At 42.0% G+C, this 21,911-nt stretch overlaps 1 protein-coding gene and 1 long non-coding RNA gene across 5 annotated transcripts in view; one reads left to right on the top strand and one right to left on the bottom strand.

The window, feature by feature from the left end:
* Window positions 1–21,911, bottom strand: part of LOC119017038 (protein ELFN1-like) — a 128,764-nt gene that overhangs the window by 53,917 nt on the left and 52,936 nt on the right. The gene's annotated exons all lie outside the window — the stretch shown is intronic.
* On the top strand, window positions 14,412–18,487 carry LOC119017546. Its single transcript, XR_005074468.1, has 3 exons — window positions 14,412–14,559; window positions 16,949–17,087; window positions 17,901–18,487. It is a non-coding gene; the product is annotated as an uncharacterized LOC119017546 (long non-coding RNA).

Here is a 21,911-nt window from a genome sequence, read left to right as displayed (position 1 = left end):
GATTACTTCAGCGTCTGTGTGGACACTTAAGATTTTCAACAAAAAAAAAAAAAAACAGTTTTTTTTCCGAAGGACAAACTCCGGATGACAAAGCCATCAAAATCCCTTCTAAATAGGAAGAAGAGAGCTCCCAGGGCTTTGGGACAGGGAGGAAGTTAAGTCTATCCAGAGGGAGTTAAAGGGGAGAATGGAGGATGGGAGGAACACCTACCAGGAGAGGACAGAGAACAATCTGCAGCGAAAAACTGTGTGAAGGAGGCGTGGAGAGCGATGAGAACAATCGAGCAGGCAGCCAGGCGAAACCGAGAGAGGAACAAGTGGACCGCTTTCAGAGGAAACAGCTAGCTTGACCCCTCACTTCCCACTCCACCACCACAGCAGTATATATACACTGAAAGCAGCGCTGTGGTGATAAATTCACCCCTCTTCTCCAGTTAGAAATCATGTGTCAAAAATTATTCGCAGGTTTATTAGGTGATTAGGTTTTTTTTTAATCATTGAAAGGGAGAGGCATTTCTTCTTTGGCCTCCAAGCTTCTGAGTGGGTGTGCTGACAGCTGAGCAGGCAGACTCATGGACACACAAGATGTAAATGAACTCTCGCTGGTAATTGTAGCTTACAAGTCTCGGACAGGCAGCATTTGTTAGCAGCTGCACAGAAGCAAGTGGGATGAGATATTTTGGGCGCACAAGATTTCGTGAGTGCAAAGTTTCATAATTTCCTTGCAGGTGACTGGCAGCTGAAGCGCTTGAAAGGCTTGGATGGGAATTAAACTGTCCTGAGTGTATCATCAGAGCAAGAGATGAGAGACTGTGCATGTAGAAGCTTGTGTTCATGCAGAAACAGCCTGTCTTAATCAGGAAAATAAGGTGTTTCCCACACATAGACTTTACTTTGGTGGGCTGTCCATGTATATCTGGACAGCCCATTTTACATTTTTAGAGCCCAAGCAGGTCACAACCTGCGAGGATCTATTGTATCTGTAGGAATTCTTTCTTATTATTCTTCTCCCAAGTAAACACAGTTTTTGAGGCCTGAACAAACCCCAAAACTCACCAAATTTGGAATATAAGTCACAGCTGGTTAAAAAACGTGATAATTCAATGTCATTGGGTGTGGGAGTGGCCTGCGAACTCTATAGCGCCCCTTATTGTAACACCCTGCCTCCTACATGCACATTCATGAATGATATTCGGTGTGCATATTTATCATGAGCAGATGCACAAAAAACCCTCTTGGACCCATACCTTCAGTCCAACAGGAAGTCGGCCATTTTGATGTTAAGTGCCATTTTTAACAAATTCATGCCTCGTTCTTTAACTATCTCCTACAGATTTAACACCACAGTCTTCACAGTATCGGTACCATCCTCATGCCTTGAAGATGAAAAGTTGTTAAAAGCTTTTGACTATGTCATACCTGGTGGGCATGGAGGATCGCAGGAAAGGATCGTCTGTGCATCAATACTGTGTCCTATCCATAGCGCCACCCACTGGACACAGGAAGTCAGACAAACATCACCCGATCGATGACATTTACTGCTTGTTTTCTCCACATCATATACTACAACATAACAGGCAAGTAAAAGGTGGGCGCGCAATCCTACGTTGCCTCAGCCTGAGTGTGGACTGCAAGAGCCCGTTCATCGCTGCTTAATCTTATTTTCATTATTTTACGACCCGTATTGGCCACCTCCAGCGGCCGTAGTGAGTATGATGTCAGCACAGGAGGAAGTCAGATCAAGTCATGTAAAGAGCAAGGAAGTAGTATAAGTTACAAATATAGTATCTGTGCATTTGTGGCTGAATTTTCAGAGACAGTTATTGAACACAAACCCAAATGTTTTCCAAAATGTATAGTGAAGTAGGTCATTTTGCCTGAACCCAACTGAGACCGTACTACGGAGGTCTGTTACTCCTGATGTTGTGCAGAAACAATCTCGCTGTTTTGCGAGTCACTGACAATCAACTTAGTCATTCAAGGTTTGAGGATGTGTTGTGCAGAAATGTTTTTTTTCTCTATATGTAATCACTTTCAGACTGCACAGACAGTAGGCACAATCATAAAACCAGAAAATATAAAATATTCATGTCTTTCATTTGGGTTCTGATTATTTGTAACGCAATTTACGGAGAAGATCTGAAGGCGGGAAAAAAAAATGCAATTAAATTTCAGTTGGACTTTAATGTAAAGTACAGCTAGAGCTGCGGCAGGAGAGATCATAATTGAACTCCCTCAGTTATGAGGCAAGACGCCATTGTTCTTAGTCATTACTCCCAGCATGCTCTGCTGGGTCGCTCCCTCTCTGGCAGGGAGTCAAAACCCGCTTCCCTGCGTCGCCTGACGATGTTTTTCCAGGCGTGGAGCTAATCTCTCCTCCAAACAAATGAAAATGGATTCAGAAGCGACTGCAGTTACAAAATGCCAAGAATCAGAGCTCACATTTCTCTCCTCTATCTGCATGCACAGTCACGGGGGGGAAAAAAAAAACAGCATTTTCCATTTCCTGCTAATAGCAGCACTGCCAGACACACACACACTCACACACACACACACACGTGGTCGGGTCAGCGATCGGCTGTTGCATACTGGGCAAAGTTATGAGGCATTACTGCTGCACACGTCCACAGAGGAACACACAAACACACGGCTGAAAAACACGCTGCCTGAAAGCTGAACGCTGATTTGCTAATGAGCTGTCATGGTGACAGATACTGCCGTCTAATTGGCTGGTAAAGGAAGCAATTAGAATTCAGCGCGTAGACGCACATCAGAGTCGGAGGGAGTTAGAGGGGAGGCTTTCTGTACATTATGTGTGAGAGCGCGCGCTTCAAAGTGAGACACATATCGTTCGACCGCAGCCTTGTCACTCACTTCTGTAAATTATTCATTCTGATGATCCTATTTAACTGCTCTGTGATCTTCCACCCTGCTGCTACTGTGTGTGTGTGAGTGTGTGTGATTCCTGCCTGTACTTCCCTTCGTTTCTCCTCCGCCTCTATAAGTTTGCTAACTTAATTTGCGTCCTCTGCTCTCTCTCACTGTACTCTGCTCTCCGTCTTTCTGCGTCTTTGTCTCCATCTCTCCCCAGTTTCCCCCTTTTCTTCTTCCAGCTCCACCATCTGCTGGCTCACTATGCAGCACCTGTCCAACCATTTTCCCATCATACCTTCCGTCCTACTCTCATTTTCTCCCTGTCTTTTGTCCGGCACGTCTCTCCTCCTGTCTGATGGTCTGAGTGCAGTCATTTCATTTGTCCTCTTCCGCTGCCTCTTAACTTTGCTTCATCAATGTCACCATCAGACTGAACACACTGAGTCCCTCATGTTAGAAGACCACTTGAGTGAATAGCTGTGGATTTGGGGAGAAGCCTGTAGAGAATGTCTATGTACAGGTCTATGTACTGAAATTTGTACTTTTAAATGTGTTTAAACTTTAAACGTTTGTTTTTTTTCCCCCAAAGTTCATTCTTGCTCTATATTAGAGAAGAAAGCAATGATACAATTTTGTGGTTTATGTGGTTTATGTGGTCAGTGACAGCTGCCATTAAGACCGGGATGATTTCATATTGTCTCATTATGTATTGTGTGATTCTCAAAATAGGTTTACATACATTTGACAATGATGCTTTAATATATCAAACCATCTTAATGGGTTAAAGATCATAAAATATTACCTGCAGATTGAATTCTGAATGAAATAAAATCAGAGGAAGAAGAAAAGCAGACTCTTGTAACTGTACTCTGCTGCTGCACAACCTGTCATGTGTGTTTTTCAGGTAATAAAAAAACAGAGTAGATTTTTTTCGTTTCCAGTGATCCATTTATTTCTTGTTTTCTTTAGCTATGATACGTTTCTCTCTTTCCATTCGTCTCTTTCTTTTTCTCCTTCTCTCGCTCTGAAAAACCTTAGTCTCCAACCTCATGCATAATTTCTCTTCATGTGTTTCCATGTCTGTTAGTGTGTTTGCTTCTGTGTGTTTGCACTTTCATGTGCGTGTGTGCGTGCACGTGCTGCCGTGTATGAGCCGGTGAGGTGCAGCCACGGATCAGTGACCTTCGGACTGTTACATTTTTAAAAGAGGCCGTGAATAATAGATTAAGTTGGAATAAAACGGCAAAGGATGAAACATGAATTAAAATAATCTGAATTACAGAGAAGAGGGCCGAGGAGAGGGATGTGGGTGAGTGTGTGTGGGGGAGCGAGGGACTGAGGGAGAAAAGGAGTCGACAGATCTCAGAGGGAACGGACGAGGAGATGTAGATGAATGACACTACAGAGGATTATTATTTATAAAGACACGAGGCTCGGCAGTCACATGAAGTACTGGCCGACATTGTGAGGTAGATAAAGGGATAGTTCACCCAAAATTACAGACGCCACACTTTGCCTCTTTCTCTTTGCAGAAACAAGAAACTGTTTTTCGACCCGCGTCTGCCGATTGTTGTGATTAACAGCGTTCATTATATTTAACAAAAAGACGTCAATGTCGAGCTTTTCAGATGTAATGCTGCGTTGCTAAGAGCATCATCAGATGCTGCTGAGTAACAGCTTGAGTCTTTAAATGTCAGAGATTTACATAAGTAACTATTGGGACGCGTAGATTGAACTCCAGGTAAGAGGAAAAACACGTTTTAGTGATTTTTTTTTAAAAGCAAAAGTAGCTTTAACTAAATTAAATCAACAGCTCACCTTGGAGTAAACAAGTGGCAATCACTTCAGCTGTACAAAAAAATTGTTTGTTGAAATTGTCTGTAAATAAATCTGACCTCTTCTCTGTTTTAGTCTTCTGATTATTTCTGCTCTGTGGGAGAAATGAGATCCCTCCCTTGATGAATGTGTCCAGATAAACTGACGAACACAACAGTCATCAAAAAGTCTTTATGCACCAAACACTCACTGCAAACACACTCCAACAGGCTCACTAACATGCAATAACTCACACAGAATCACTTGTGAATCTGATCTTATTTTGAGTTTTGCTCCAGTTTCAACAGCCAATAAGGTTTTTTGATTTTGGATCATCATCACTCCACCAATTCAGTACAAGTTTAAAGTGAGTTTACAGGACTTGGGGATTGTATTGCATGAGCGAGTGGTGTAACTCAATTGGCAAGTTGCATTGTGGGTAAAGTAGGCAGTGGTCTACTGGTCTGCATTGCACTCCTATAACAATTCTGGACTCATTATGGAAAATTTAAAAAAAAATAAATGATGGAAATCAGCACAGCAGAACCAGAGACTTCATCCATTTTACATCACGTATTCTTCTTCGTCTTCAGAAACTGGTGCCTCCATTACCCACAATGCAATGTCGCCACTGAGCGACATCCCTCGGGGAAGTTCATCAGATTACATGCAGCTTCCTCTGGAGCCACGATAGACTTTATACTGTGTTAGCTAACTTTATGTTGCCTTTAGCCAATGAAAGCAGTAAATTTTCTTTCATTCTGCTCTTCGATGTTTCTGTTCAGCTCTTAGCTCTTCAAGCGCTCAGAAAACAGCATTAGAACATCAGTCGATACTTTCCTTCACTCAACAGGGATGCTTCACAACTTTTCTCTCTGCAGATCTTATGAAACACCAGTTTTTTAGTGTGCAACCAGCAGAGAAACCTCCCGCCGTGCAATCAAGTTTTTAATGATGATTCAAAACAGAAAGAAAACTGCCTCAAAATGCCAGCAAACTTTGTTCCTCGAGTCAAGAGCTGAAGCCAGTTTATCAGGCTTCTATAATTCAACGCCCACAGCTCAGCAAGATCTCCTGGCTACTCTAAACTCCCTCCTCTGTGTTTACTTCATCCATTGATTCATTAACATTGAACTTGTGGTGACTGCAACTTTGATTTGACATTTCAGGAAGTGTCCTTCATCATCACTGCTGTGGAGATCTCCCTCCACTCCCATCCCATAGAAAAATCTATCAGGACTTCAAACTTTGAAGTACCCCAGATACTGAATGATCAAAAACAAATGAGTTCTTGCTCATAAGCAAACTATCGACCGCTCCACTGCAGATGCTCATTAAATTCAGAGATTGTCAAAAAAAAAGAAAAAAAAAGAGCTCTGAGAGAGACAACCTTATGGCTGCTCTTCCCCTCGCAGAGGCTGGTACAGAGAGATGAGTTGGGAAGATGACTCGCCGAGAGGCTGAAAGACGTTCTGCTGACATACCTCGTCAGATCGTCAACATATCATCCCGGGTGAAGCGAAAAGCTCTCCTCGGATAGTTAGCGTCACGTTGAAAGCAAACGTTGCTTTATTTTGTTGAGTCTGCCTCACGCAAACAGCCTGCCGGTGACGGGGAGTTCTGTCAGGACAAGCTGACAACCGAGTTGCGCTCGCACGAGTCAATCAAGCAGTCCGAGAGGCGATCAATCGACAAAGCTCGAATGAATTGAAACAAACGACAAACAATGCTCCCTCCACGGTCCGACACCGCAGCACCCTGGTCATCATGTGATGAATCGAAGTCGCTCGGTGCGGGTCGAGACGCTCTGCTCTTCTGTACCTCTGTGCTAACACTGATGACATATTTCATAAATCATGTCATTTTTTATTGAGCGGTGAGAGAGAGAGAGAGAGAGAGAGAGAGAGAACCGTCTCACCGAGGGAGCACAGGCTGTTGAGAGAAGGCAATTTTTAGTGACATTGAGGATGAAATGCATTTCACATCCCATTGTCCTAAATATGAAACAGCCGCAGAAGCATATTCTAAGACATCCCAGTAAATGGAACAGCCTTTTCAAATCAGAAAAACTCACAATAATGTTACAGCAGAGGACTCGTTGGCGACATTTCTGCACGCCGCTGATACGTACCGCATTGATATTTTCTACGTGTCGTTGTGTTCACATTTCATGTTTATGACCTCACTGGATGGTGGTGGAGTTCCAGGACAGCGACGCAAACTCAAGACTGTTTTTCAAAATTTGTGAGTATGAACTGCACTGGATACTTGAGACCAGAAACCACGACGTTGCAACAAAAACAGGATATCGTTGAGGGCAAGTTGGATCAGCTCGGGACATCTCACGCTGTTTTAGAGCAACCGAAACAGGGATTTTAAGCCAAAACATGATCTCTCGCTAACCCTGATCAATCGCCATTTGTGCTTAAAACTAACGGCAGCATGTGTTTATTCAGGTGATTGGGTTGTATTAGAGACGGACAGCTCACTCTGCAGAAACATAGAGATTATTTTTACTTTCTATAACTTTGAGAATAAAGTTCTCGATCAGGTATCTAATGTATAAGATTCATATTTCACAGTTGATACCCAAAGTTTCTGATTTCTATATAAGGCACGAGCTGTATTCTCTCATTCAGAATGAACTTGTCATTACCATCAGTATGATCTATATAAAACAATCGTGCCTTATGTGAGGACGAAGTTCCTCCTCCACACAGAGCACCACGTGACAACAGGCTAAGAATAGAACAAAGTCATTACAACACCTGCATGGCAAAGAAGGTGAGTATGTGTTGTAGCTGTTTTGTGTTTGATTTCATTTGTTTGTCTGGAGCTGTGTGTGTTTGACGTGTTGGTTTCTAGTATGTGTTACAGGGATTTTTTGTTGCGCTTTAAAAAATATGTTTGACTTGAGTTGACTGCTGTTATTATTATGTTTTTTTATGTGTGAATTTATTTCATTTGTTTTCCGATCTGTACTCTTGAATTATTCTGCACTTTGCTGTGTTTTTGATACAGCGCAGTTTTATTTATTTATGTACTTTCTTTTTCTTGGCTCTTGCGTCAATAAGGACTCCAGGAAGACTAGCAATGGACGCTAACAGGAACCAATTTAAGAGTTTGTCTTCCGAGACAGTTAACGTTGAGAGAAACTGATGTAGAAGATAAAACAACATCATGCTACTTCCTGCTGCGCCGCTGAACACAAATAATGGTCCCTTTAAAAAGGCGCTAAACACTGTTCTGAACCCGCCGTGTTTTGTCAGTGAGCATATCTTATTACATAAGTACAAGTGCACGTATATGCGCCTTAAATGCACCCGTGATATTCATGCCTCCAGCTATCCCACATAAATAGATGTATAACCTCTGCAGCTGACCTCGCTGCTTTCCATAAATACGTGTTGTTGCGCGCGTCCTGTCAGATACCACAGAGGACTTTATACGTAACGGCGACCTGTGATGGAAGTTTGGACACTAAGTGATGGAATGTAAACATGAACATTCACTCATGTACTCTAAAACTGACTTTCCATTTAATGATGTGTTTGTTAATTTTTCTGCTGAGGTCCCCATTAGCCAGAACCAAAGTAGAAGCTTTTCTTTACCACGCACACTTTAAACTTCCACTTCATTGGATGTCAGAGACAAATACCGCACACAGCGACAGGTTAGTTTGTTTTAAAGATCTATGTTCTGCATGTAAAAACAGTGAATACTGTTACTTTTGATACATTAAATACATTTTGATGATAATATAAATGAACTTTACATTAGTAATTTTAAATGCCAGATGTGATTTTTACTTTTGGGTAAGTAAAATACTTATTCCATCACTGCCTATCACAACTAACGAACACACAGTAATAACTGAAGCATGAATGAAAATAAACCAAGTGTCTGGGTTTTAAATCGGAAGGCATACAAGATATTAGGAAGGCAGACAAATCAAAGACAATGAAATCAATTTAAAGTGACTACGAGGAACTTTCAGTTTTTGACAGCGAGACCGCAGGACGGATCACGATGAGGTAATGTATATAAAATATACATAGAATATTAATGTAGCAGTCTTTTCACCGAAGGTCGTGTTTGATGTTACAGGTTGTTTATAAACATCAGAGGACTCACAAGACTGTTTCATAAACACTTCAAAGTTCCTTGTAGCCACTTTAAAACGCATTAAATAGGTTCAATGAGGATAATGTAAATCAATGAGTAAGGGTTAAGCAAAGCAAAGTGTTCAGTGAATTAATATAGATTTGTTTCAAAGTTTTGGGATCCAAGTCAAATCAAAAGGGGGAAAAGTCGTCCAGTCCAAGATATTCCAGATCTTCGTGGATTAATAAAGACTTGGTCTTCACAACAGATACTTTTTCTATAGAAGACATACATTAATATATTCTGGCCTGTTTGCACCTCGACTTTACAACTCTGTTGGATCATTACGTCAGGTTGATTGGCTAAAAGCTGCTTAAACCCCGATCAACTTCATTTAAAATTCCAGCAAACAAGCCAAACTTCCCCAAGATACATTCTGGGCACGGGAAAATTTGAGAAACTTTTGGTGAAAAAAAATCAGGAGTTTAAAGGTCAAGTTAAAAAGATTACTAATAAGCAACTAGGAAAGCAAGAGCTGTGTGTTCAAGACAGGTGCTGAGCCATACAGGAAGTTATATACTTTGTGAGAATGTCAAGAAAAAACCGAATAACCAGAAGGAACGTTGGCAACGGACGTGTCTCCAAACCACAGATATACTGAAACTTTACTCCTATGACACATGCACATGTGCAGTTATCAGACTCCCGTCATTTTAACACCTGCGCTGTGAAAACACTGAACACATTTCATCAAGTCCTGGCTGGACACCAAATCTGAGCTGTCCTTTACTCTTTTTATAGTTGTCTCTCTCTAACCTCACTTCCTGTTTCCCCTCGGCCACCCTCCCTCGCTCTGTCACAGGAACACACACAAAATACACACCTCTGATTTCACGTCTCATCACCCCCGTGACCCACATAGACCAGGAATTAATTCGCACGGGCCCGAAAGAGACAGAGAGGACGAAAGAGAAACATAAAAGGTGACGGGAGGCAGACCAAACGAGGAGGACGGGAGGCCGACGCTAAATGAGAGAACGCGGAGAGCCAAAGCAGAAAAGACAAGCGCGGTGCGGGGCAATGCTGAAGGCGAGATGAGAGGAGGAATTGGAAGGAGTGCCAGGCGAAAAAAGACATGAGGGAGGAGGAATGGAGCTGGATAATGTAGCCGGTAAGTGATAGACCGAGCAGCGGGAGAGGTAGAGCGAGGTCAGATGGAGAGATGGATAGAGGGAGAGGAGGGGTGGGAAGGGAAATTTGGGTCGGCGAAGTGCAGCTGGATCGGGAGAGAGCCGAGATGAGGAGGGGTAAAAAAAGGGGGGATAGAGAGAGAGAGAGTCAGGAGGCAGGAAATCAGTTGAGCAGACAGAATGTAGAGTATGTGTAGAGAGGATAAATGGAGGGGGTGAGGATGAGAGAGAGGTAGGGAAGAGAAGGAGGAGAAGGGAGGGCGCAGAATAACCGTCATCAGTATTCCAGCCGTGTACTCCGTTTCCAGCCAAGACAAATGAGAGCCAACATCAGGGAGGAAGTGGATCAGCTGAAAACACACCAGCCTCTCCCTCTGTCACCTCGCTCCCCTTTCTCTATTTTTCTCCCTATCTCACCCCCACCCACCCCCTTTTTTTTTTTTTTTCCAAAAACAGAACGAACATTATAGCTGCAGTAGCTCACACTGGCAGGACGTTCCCAAACACACACACACACACACACACACACACACACACACACACACACACACACACACACACAGCATCATAAATAATCTGTTTCGGTGTGTCACGTTCACCCTCTCCCCAGGTTGTTTCAGCTGCGTGCAGAGGCGTCCTGTTTTGACAGGGTGAGAACATTAGACTGGTGTCATCAAGTCAGGATGTTTTTTATTTATTTATTTATTTTTTATTTATTTATTTCTTTTATTGACATTGTTTATTTATGAGTTTTCAGAAACTGGTGGGTCTCCGGGGGAAAATATACAAATTTGTACTCAGCAGTTCGTTTAATGTTTTACTAAACACAAAGCGAGCTGTTACAAGAACGCTGCTTGAATAAGACATTCAGCCAGCAACATTTTTGATTTCAACCAGGAGCTATCTGATCACTGAATAAGTTATGAGGATTACAAATCTGACATTCAGTGCCAGATTTTAGGCACTTTGCAGTTTTCATGCTCAGTTTTCAACACAAAAAAATGTCGAGGTTTCATATCCAGCTGTAGTCTGGTAATAATCACACCTTTGTGCAAATTAACAGATCAAAATGTAAAATATTTAGTTTGTAGGCTACCTTATTTTTTTTCCAGGTTTATTCAGAGATTATTTAATTGAAGGTAAAAACATAATCTTTATTCTATTACTTCATTTAGAAGAAGAACTGGATGACGTGGTGCTCAGCGTCAGTGTTCTCTTGTCCCAGCCTGGAATCATCACACTTATTTGCAAATGCATTACAGTCTGGTCCCTCTCAGTTCACTCTCAGTCCAAGGGACGTTATCAGCAGAGCAGATGCAGCCTTTGGATGCAGCTAGACAACCAAACAGTCAGAGAAAAAACAAAACGTGGGACATAGTGATGAGAGACACGTGCAAGTTGGGTTTGTTGGAAGCTGGATGCATATTTAGACCAGAATTGCCTGGTTTGACAGGTTAGAGGTGCAAAATATAATATGGCCACATTAAGAACTCATACTCCAAACAAATAAATACAGGACAGAGTAACCGCTGACTGCTGATAACTGTAGCCGGTGTTAACTGGTTAGCAAAGTTAGCCGTGCAGGTAGCGGTCCTATTAGCTGCCTCTGTCCGGACCTTGAGTTTGGAGTGCTGGGGCTGTTTACTGTTGGACCATCAGCCTGTGGAGATGCATAGTGGCAGAGATGCATTTATGTCTTTCTTATGAAATCAGTATTTCTTCAAATTCTGTTTTAATTCTTTTGGTTGAAGTCGGAATATTTTACACAAAAATTTGTACGTATTGCACCTTTAGTCTGAGTTTGCTGAGTGGAGGCAATTAAAGGTCTACAACCAATCAGTTGCCCTGTTTGGTGGGCATTAAACTGGTCCTGAAACAGGCACAGGCAAAAAAAAGTCTAAACTACATTTTATTTAAGTGGCTCATTTAGCTCACATCATTCACGGCATGACAGCTTCTTATTTTGAACCTTATTAAGGTAAAATTAGCCTTCACAACCAACCAAACTGCCCCATCGATGGACGTAATGACACAGGTCTGATTTGGTAAATACTGAACACAGCGACTACACACTGTAAATGGTGCATGAAAGCAATGCAGCAGTTTGTAGCATGATGGTTGAATATCGTACCACACGTGATGTTGACACACAGATACATCAGAAAAATACTTTTTCTAAACACAACAGATATACTGGCTGACCTCAAAAAACTATGGCACGAAGTTTCACAAAGAAGAACCTGTCAGGAAATTGAACCAAGACAGGAAATCTTCTGGAAGCTTCAGTTGCACTGAATGAAAGAGATCATTTTCATCTGTGTGACTGTGCTCTTGTTCTACACAAGTATTTTGTTTGTGCACCTGCAGTCTGCAAGTAACAGAAAGCTGAAAAGACAAGGACATCCCAGCGCAACAAACCTAAACAATAAGAAGAAGATGGATTCAGCATCTATAGGCACTTTTATACTAAAACACAGCTGCTAGCCTGCTATTAGCATTCTGGCTAATCCAGCCTAACTGACTGGAGTGGCCACAAGAACCTGTGACCTTCAGCTGTTACGGTTACGTGTACATCAACTTTTACATTTGATCCTCATTTCAATCTAAAACGTACAAATTATCTGCAGATTTAGTGACTCATCTCATCCCCAGTCAGTGGACACAATGATGCTTCATGGGACTTGTCTTGTGTTACCTCTGCCTGGGAAAAGGTCATCTTCAGCCAGCTCAATCTCACACCGAAGCTCATGTAAGACCCGCCGATCCACAAGCGTCCAAACAGCATGCGAGTGTCAGGGTTTGTCTTGTTTAGACAGGAAATGTACAAGTGATGAATGAAGGTAACAAAAAGAACAAATCTCCTCAATGGGAGGAGGTCGGGAATGGTCGAATGGTTCGTTCATAGGTTCACCAGGGCAACCAGTGCAGCATGAGGTCAGTCAGTGATAATTGATTTCAGGAAGTGGAGAACCACAATGTGTTCCTCAACCAGACCAAGTATGATCAATCAATCAATCAATCAATCAATCAATCAATCTATCTATCTATCTATCTATCTATCTATCTATCTATCTATCTATCTATCTATCTATCTATCTATCTATCTATCTCCTTTTGGTGCTTTTATTTTGAAAATGTAAATGATAGTTGCATGTTGAAAATGAAGCAGAACGTGTTGCTGTTCTGTTACACAGATTTGTGAGATATCAGGTTGTCTTCAGCATCTTGTGATTCTGCAGCAGGAACAGGCAGAATAAAGTGACCTTTTAGACTAGAATATGATGAACTGTACAGACTGTGTCGGTCTGGCAGAAATTCAAAACTCAAGACTACATATATAACTATTTGCACAATCTAACAATCTCTTTTGTTCCTGAGACTTTCCCAGGATCTGCAATAAGCTTTGAGGAAAGATTTGACAACAAACACAGATCCTACAAATCTCTGTAAGTGCCTTCTTTTTAAAAAAAAAAATGTTTCTATGCTCCAACATGAACAATTTGGCATTTTTGAGCAAATGCAGGCTGGAGCCTGCGGTGCTAAATATACACTTGAACACATGATGTCTTTCTTTTTTCTTTTTTTTTTTTGCAGCCTCGCTGATTGATGGATGTTAGAGAGAGACGGACTATGATCTCGATGACACTGTAACATCAGCATGAGCCAGTCACATGCTCCGGCCCCGCCACGGCCCTCAATCAGCTTTGAGTTATCCCTTCAGTGTAATCTGCCCCCTCCTCACTCCTCCATCCTCCCTCCCTCTCTCTATATAAGGCACAAACAGCAGCACACACAGTAATGATTCCACACTCTCTCTCTCTCTCTCTCTCTCTCTCTCTCTCTCCCTGCTGCCCCCCCACTGGGTTTTCCTGCTCTGATTACTGTTTGTTCATACAAAAACCAAACCCACTGTGAGAAGGATGTACGATTCTGGCAGAAAATGAGGAAACAGATTTGTCATGTGTCTCTCTGTCTCTCTCTCTCACACCCACACACACACACACACACACACACATCCTGATGCAAGAGGATCAAAAGGTTATGACGAGCGCTTTATGAATCATCACAACAGACACAACATTCCTCACGTCCCCCCGCTTCATCTCTCTCATTAAAGGATACCTCCGGTGATAGATCACATATTTTGTTTTACTTACAAATCTGATGAAAAAAGACCAAAATCTGAAATGACTTGATCCTGTCTGTGCACCTAAAGCCTGATATGTATCTTATTCTCTGTGGCACAGAGCTCCATTGTTGCCCCCGAGCTATTAAAAAGACATCAGTGAGCCACACGGCAGCACAGAGTGACACATTCATTCTCCACAGTGAACACGGCCACTGTAGGTTTTCTTGATCTGAAAGGCTGCCCACAGACACAATTAATACAATATACAGTAAGTTGGCCTTTGTTCCCACCGACTTTTGTTTCCCTCGGTTAGAGAAAGATTCAACCAAATCGGAGCTCTGAAGGAAGGATCGAGAATGTTGTAAGTCATCCTGCGTAGCACGACAAAGAAAAATGGCCGCAGAACTGCTGACAAAGGCTGTCTGGGATCAAGGCAGCTGTATCACTGTAAGTTAACTTTAGGAAACCCTTAACCTCTTCAGTTATCATGCAACACCGAGCAACTTCTATCTCAACTTTAACATCAACATAATTAGAGGAATGGAAACGTAACTCATGAGTGACAAAACAAAACGCTATCCACTTCAACTTCAACGTCACTGATTCGATCTCAAGCTGTCAAATAAGGTTGAAATTGGAAAAAGCCCCCAAAATAATAATAAAGGTGATGAAGTTTTTTAAAACTTCCTCTACCTCCGGCAGAACTAATGACATTATCATCATCACTTCAGCTACACTTTGCATTGTGCTTATTGGCAAATTAGCACAACATGTGTTAGCATATGAATAGTTGTAGCATGCTAGCTTTCTAAACTAAAATGGTCAACTTGGTCAACTTAGTATGGTCAATACTAGTTTGCTGAAGTCTCAGTATCCCACCAACGTTAGCCGGCTAGCTACGTCACCATGTTGCCGTTGCCTTGTGCGTGACAGTCCTGCATTTGGACTTTATCTTACTTTGTATTCTCCCTCTCGATGGCACATGGCACCTAACATCTTAGTCCAGCGGTGAAGTTGCTGCACTCGGTCCCGCTGCTCTAATATCAGCGCAGACCGACAGTGTAGGATCACAGGTTGCTAATGTTAGCCTATAAATCACCGGAGGCGGATGGGTAATGAAGCACAGTTCTCTTTTTCTTTTTTTTTTTTATTGGATGACTTGATTGATAGCATGAAGTTGCGAATAAATCGCGAGCATCCGTGCTCCATCAGATAACGGCAAAATAGCATTGTGATAATACCAGAACTGTCACAGTAACGCAAGAGAGATCACCACAGCTGAAGATGGCATATTGGAAATGTCCGGTCGCATCTGTTTGAATAAACGCTGCTGATGTATGAGGGTCTTGAAGGGTTGTCACATTTCATCGGTGGAGGATTCAACAGGAGGGCAAAGCAGGCGATGTAACATGAGAGGTACAAATTCTGAGCCTGGGTCTCATTTGAAAATCTTTCCAAAAGTTCATTCTTTAGACGAGACGCCTTCCTCACGTTCCCTCTCTCCGACTGTTCCCTGCTTCCATTTTACAGGACTGACACAATCTTGAATTCGGAAAATAACATTTTTAATTAAGCAATATGCCTACAGGAAATTGGCATGTATTTCTTCAAATCAGCCTCTAAGCATTTATTTAAGACTCTATATTTAGACATTAATTAAAGCATTGCGGCAGCGTACTGTTGAGAACAACAACTCCACTGTTATTACGGCCCTCTGTATTGTCCTCATTGCGTCTTTCTTCCCCGTCTCCCTGAAACAAACTGTGCGCACAAACACATTTAGGCTGCGTGCGCAAACACACACACACACACACACACACACACACACGTTTGGATGGAGTAATAACGGGAATGAGATAGAGGCAGCCAATTGTCTCTACTGTATCTTATTTGTACCAGGGAAGATGAGCAATCAAAGGGAAATTAAATGAAGGGGGGGAAAAAAAAAAACAGAGAGGAGTGACGCCGCAGCCCACCCCCGCCAAAAAGAAAAAAAAAAAGAAAAAGTGTTGTTAAGTTGAATTTAAAGTGCTCTGAAGAGGATAAGCAAGTAGGCCAGTCAAGAGAGGAGGAGAAATAGGAGGAGGAGAGGAGAGAATGGGTGGAGAGGAGAGAAACAGGATGGGGAATTGATAAACAGATCATTGTATGCGCGGAGCAGCTCTGCCTCTTCTCTCCGTCTTTCCCACGTCTCCTGCCGCCCCCTCCACCCCCCCGACACCAGATAAACAGAATTTCTAACTCATCTGTTTACTGTAAATGAGCCTAAATAAGGCCATAACACAGAGGAATCACACACACACACATGCACAAAGGACTAACACACACACACACCAAACAGTTGTACCGCATAACGTCTTTTTCTGTTTCACGCCTTGTTTGTCTTGTCTTTTCGTTGTTGAGCGTCCTCTGCAAATGAGCTTCTGTGTGTGTGTGTGTGTGTACTCAAGGTTTTGACAGGACTCACGGCTAAACTCTTAAAAGCACTACACACACACACACACACACGCACACAGATACCCACTAGGCCCGGAGGCTCCTTTGACATACTGTATCTCTAATGGAGGAGGCAGGCTGGTGTACTATTAGATGTGAGAGCAACAACAAGACAGACACACAAACACTCTTCACTGATTTAATAGACAAACATAATAGGAACACTGCACGGCTGTAATGACTTGTAGCAGTAGCAGAGACATGACAGGGGAGACAGAGAGGGAAGGATGGAAAGGCCATAAATGTACATCAGAGATATTTCCTCCCCACACACACACACACACACACCTCCATCTCAAGTTTTATAGAAACATATCTGCAACCCGTTTCTCATTTGCAGGCTTCCTTGAGCACCGTGCATGACTCGAACGCCTCGGTGGGGAATGTTTGCCGGCCAGCTGTTTGTCTGCTGGATGCCTCTCATGCTGTGTGGATGCTGCATGATTCATACGAGGCACGGTCACATTATGATAGATAAGGTAAGGAGTTTGTGAGAGGCAGGAGTGCTGCCTTGGTATTGCTGTTGGGTTCGGTAGATGTGTTAAAAGCTCAAAAGGCACCGAAAGCAAGAAAAAGTCAAGCTTGGAAAACGATCTCCAGTGAATGAATCTGATATTCCAGCTTCTTGGTCTCTCTTAGCTTCTTGCTCTCACAGGGTAAGTCATCATCCTTCCTCCTACGGACTGTACAAAAAATATTAGGGGTTGGGGGAGAGGGGAGGTCAGAAATGAGGGTGAGTAATGTTTTTTTTCTCATTGCTGAAGGGAGGATAGCCCAATCTTTCTGTTTGGGAAAGCAAGAGACCTAACCCAGTTTTATATTTCAGCCTTCCCTTTGCAAGACGAATAATAAAAAAAAAAAAAAAAGGAGAATCAGGCTCAGTGGGTGCGTGGAGTAACACAATCCTGTTACTGTTTCAGGCTTTCATTTTTCTGCATCACAGCCAACTAGCTAGTAGCACCAGTGTGTTTAGTATGAGAAACGCAATGATAGAATTTTATTTTTTTGCAACCGATGATGTAATTCCTACAGTCAACCAATCCTGTAACTCATCAGCTCATCATCGTCTGAGGAATCCGCCTCTGGGCGGCGGACATCCAGACAACAGGGCTGAGACTTCCTCTCTTCTCTTCCATGTGCCAGTCATTGTTTACAACATGATAACAAACATGAGATGCGCGAATCGAGTGTGCGCATGAACGCAGATTACATTTATTAAAGCTAACAGAAAGCTAAATTGCCCTCGCATGCTGAGGTTTTTTGAGCTGATGGTTTTTGTTTGTGCATTTCAGCCTCCGCTCTCCATGTGGACTGTTCAACTGCATTCAACCACAGCAACTCGCTCTAACACGACTGGTGGAAACCAGATGGAAACCGGAACACTTTCAAAACCAAAATCGTGTTGCTTGCCTACAGATTCTGCATCCATGTACAAATATCTGTTTATGGACAATAACAGGAAACAGTCGCCCTCTTCTTCTGCATTTTAAGGGAACGATTATGAAGATTTTTCTTGGGGCAGGATGACATTATTTGTCTACGCCTTACAAAAGCATGAAAGATTACTGTTAAAAGTACATTTAAAGTGGCTCTATGTAACAATTTGTAGAAATATACATGTTTTATTAACTTTTTATTGGCTGTATGTGAGCGAATTTTAACATGATGAATGAGACCTTCCCTTCCCTTCCGTTCTCAGCTGCCTGTAAAAGCCAGTGAATGGTTTGTTTAAGATGTTTAATGATGCTGGACTCTGGATTTCTTTGTGTAGGACATTGGATTTTAGGATCAATGCCGTACTTTAAAGAAAAACGATGTCGGTTTTAAACATGAAACAAACAGCTGTCTCCAACGTTAGTCTTGCATTTGTCTGAAACATCGATGTTATTCTTGGGACACTCTCCACAAAGATTTAATAAAGTTAAATGTTTCTTAGAAAGTTGATTCATATTGCAAGAAGTGTGACAAGAATGTGTATAATCCTGTAAAATGTGTCATGAATTTGAATATTGCTAATTCCAGTTCTAACGTGTGTATTAGTGATTATCATGAGAGTCGTTTCACCAAGACGTTCATGTTCTTTATCAAAATTCTTTATGCTTCTCCTCTAGTAGTTAGTAATGATACACCTTTTTTTATCCTAAGTCAAGAGGAAGGCCCAAAGAAAACGTTGCTCATCAGTCATTTTCATACAGTCCCTTAAAGGATTTCGATGTTCCCTGTCCTGCTCTCGGGTTCAGCCGTGACTGAATTTTCAACCCAAACACACCCCCCCCCCCCCTGTCCCACACTCTCTCTCTCTCTCCAGACAACTACTAAAATCCTCATTTTGTAAATACAAGGCATTTAAACGCCACCTGTTCTCTGCCTTCGTGTCCCCCTGCAGTTTATTTGCAGCTGCTCTGTTACTGTGCGGGCTCCAGTGCTGCAGTAAGCGACAGTGTCTGCAAGTCTATAAAAGGCCGAAACCTAATGAATATGAACAATAACAATTACCTAAAGTGCACAACAAACCTCACATGAAGAGAACAAGTATTTGGCATGCGAGGAGCGATCAGTCAACATATGAAAAACATCCTGCTTCTCCATTTTTCAGTCTTTTATCGTTTTCATTTTGCTTCCCATTTCCTGACAAATGTGTTATTGGTACATATTACTGACAGTTAAACTCCGGAGAATGGGCACATAATTCACTTGCTATCTTGCAAAACATCTGCTGTGTCTCAATTCAGGGTCTGCATCCTACGAAGGACCCGGCCTTTGCGGTCTTCGAAGGCGAGACCTTGTGAACCGTGTCATCCGTTGTTAAATGGGACGGTCTAGTCTTTGGAGCATTTCCTGGTTGCATCACCAGATGTTTTACCTTTACGTCACAATTTCTGACGCCCAGGCCCACAAAAGTGACAATCTACGCCACAAGGATGTCGCCATTTTCTCTCTTTTTTTCTTCTTTTTCAGTTGTGCAAAGAATGTCGGGATATGTGAGGCCATGAAGGATAGTAGCAGTGCATCCTTCAAGAGGAGGGAAAAGAAGAAGCATTTGGAGGAGCCTTCGAACTGGGACAGCCTTTGTGCGCCGTTGTGATGTAATTGGCCTTCAAATGCTCCTCTGAAGGATGCAGACCCTGAACTGGGACACAGCAACTGTCTAGACGTTCAAGTTAAGACTTTTATAAAAGTTGCTGAAAAGATGTTGAATATCTTTCTCAGATTTTCTGCTGTTGAAACACTTGTTAGATGTAATCAAGACGTCTTGAAGAACAACAAATAATTCCTTCAACACAAACATTGGGAGCGACTGAGGTTCAAGAACTCACAAGGTCACGTAGACACAGTGACTTCAGGGATGCAATCCTCCACCAACGCTGCATTTTTGCATTTATAAAACCCAATCTGAGCTACGTCTGTCCCATTGTTCCATTTATTTTTTCACGCACCTGAAATGTCAAGCCTTTAATTGCAGTTAGTGTTTGCAACAGCAGCATTAACACCTTCATGTCAGGACAGAAGCGACCGTGCATTTAGGAGAAGAGAGTAAGTAGCTTTTGTGTTGTTTCGTTTGATTATCTGAACAGATAAACACTTGAAGGTAAAAGCGGTGGTTGTAAGTTGATGACACAAGTTTGTCATGCATTTGTTTAGGATTTTATCTTGAAAAATGTTCTCACCTTAAAGCTGCATTTAAGCTAACTTTCTGTCCATGTTTTAGCTGAATTTTATTTTTTTATTATTTCTTTATTATATTATTTCTTTATTATTATTATTATTATTATTATTATTATTATTATTATTGTTGTTGTTGTTGTTAGCTGTAAAACACACTGGGTCCATATTATATCGTCTTACATGGTCCAAGTTTGAATTAGATAACAATATCACTGAAAATGAGCACATGTTTTTTTAAGGAAATATTCAAGCACCTTCAATACTCCTACGTGAGACTACCGGGGGCAAAAACTTATTATAATTCTCTAATTCCATTATTACATGAACTTTGTGTGTATGAAATAGAAGAAAAAAAGATTAGGTGGAAAAACAGCATATTTAAAGAGAATAACGCATAAAACTACATAAAGTTGCATCATTTGTCAGTTTGTCTCCTGTCCTATCACGTCTCCATTTAAATGGAGGACTTTTACTTGTAATATAGAATCGTTGTGTTAAGTAACAGATGTGAAAAAGTTCTTCCACCATGCTTGATTAAAACCAGCCCACAGGACATTTTATCATACATCAAATATAATTACACAGTTTTCAAAAAGTTACATCATCAGACTTCTTACAAATAAAGATGTATCTGCATCAAGTGTCCTGCTTGTGATCATTATGAACACTTTAGTCACAACATTAACCAAAGAGTTCAGATGATTAAGTCGTCCCAGCTGGGAGGCGTTGCGGGATGTGCTGAGCCGGCGTCCCCTCATTGTTATTCAGCTGCTTATCAAACGGCCAATTTCAATTTAAGCCTCCACCTGTTACTCTTTGATCACTTTAGTCTGAACTTATAAACATGGAACAAGGCTCTCACTTATCCACAACAGACAGCCAGGGCTTCATTCCCCAACGTGTTTATAGTCTTGTTCTTGGTTTCTCATGCTGATCTCTGCTCACGTCTCTCCCGGATCTGTCGACTCGCATTATCTTACTAATATTTCAGAATTTGTTTCCCTCACATAAAACAGCGGGGATTCGTTTAGTCGGCACCGCTCTGAAAGCACGAGCAGCTACGAGACAATCCCAATGAATATAGGAGCTGTGACATTAGCGCTATGGATTTTCATCTCCGTCTGCTGCAATATGATTTTTAAAAACGTATGTGACCGCGGAGGAGTGCACTGAGATTTTACTGTCGCATAAAATTAACCTCTGCAGGAGTTTGAATCAATACCAATGACTTACTATTCCAAATGCAGATATACACGCACACACACACACACACCCTCAGAAAACTTTTTAAAGCTGGAGAATGGTGGGTGTTTAAAGCGAGCTTCAAGCGTTACATCACATTTCATTCTTAAGCCATAAAAAGCAAACGGCCTGTTTTATTTCGCGCGGGCCTGTGGATGCTGCTGTACTTGGCTTGCACCTGGTAATTGCTGATAGCAGTCATAAATTACATAATGCTCTTTTAAACGTCTAGTAAAGGGAAAGCGGAGGCAAACAGAACGTTGGCGCGGAGATAATAAGACAACCTAGCAAACACAAATCAGTCGGTGGAGGAGCGTCTGTCATTTAACACACACACACACACAAAAAACAGCCACTTGTCCGTGTTAATACAGTCCATTCAGAGCAGCCAGGGA

This window comes from Acanthopagrus latus, chromosome 1 (genome assembly GCF_904848185.1).
Source record: "Acanthopagrus latus isolate v.2019 chromosome 1, fAcaLat1.1, whole genome shotgun sequence".
In the NCBI taxonomy this organism is placed as follows: Eukaryota; Metazoa; Chordata; class Actinopteri; order Spariformes; family Sparidae; genus Acanthopagrus; species Acanthopagrus latus.
The sequence above is the reverse complement of the archived record's forward strand: the minus strand, read 5'-3'. Positions and strand labels throughout refer to the sequence as shown.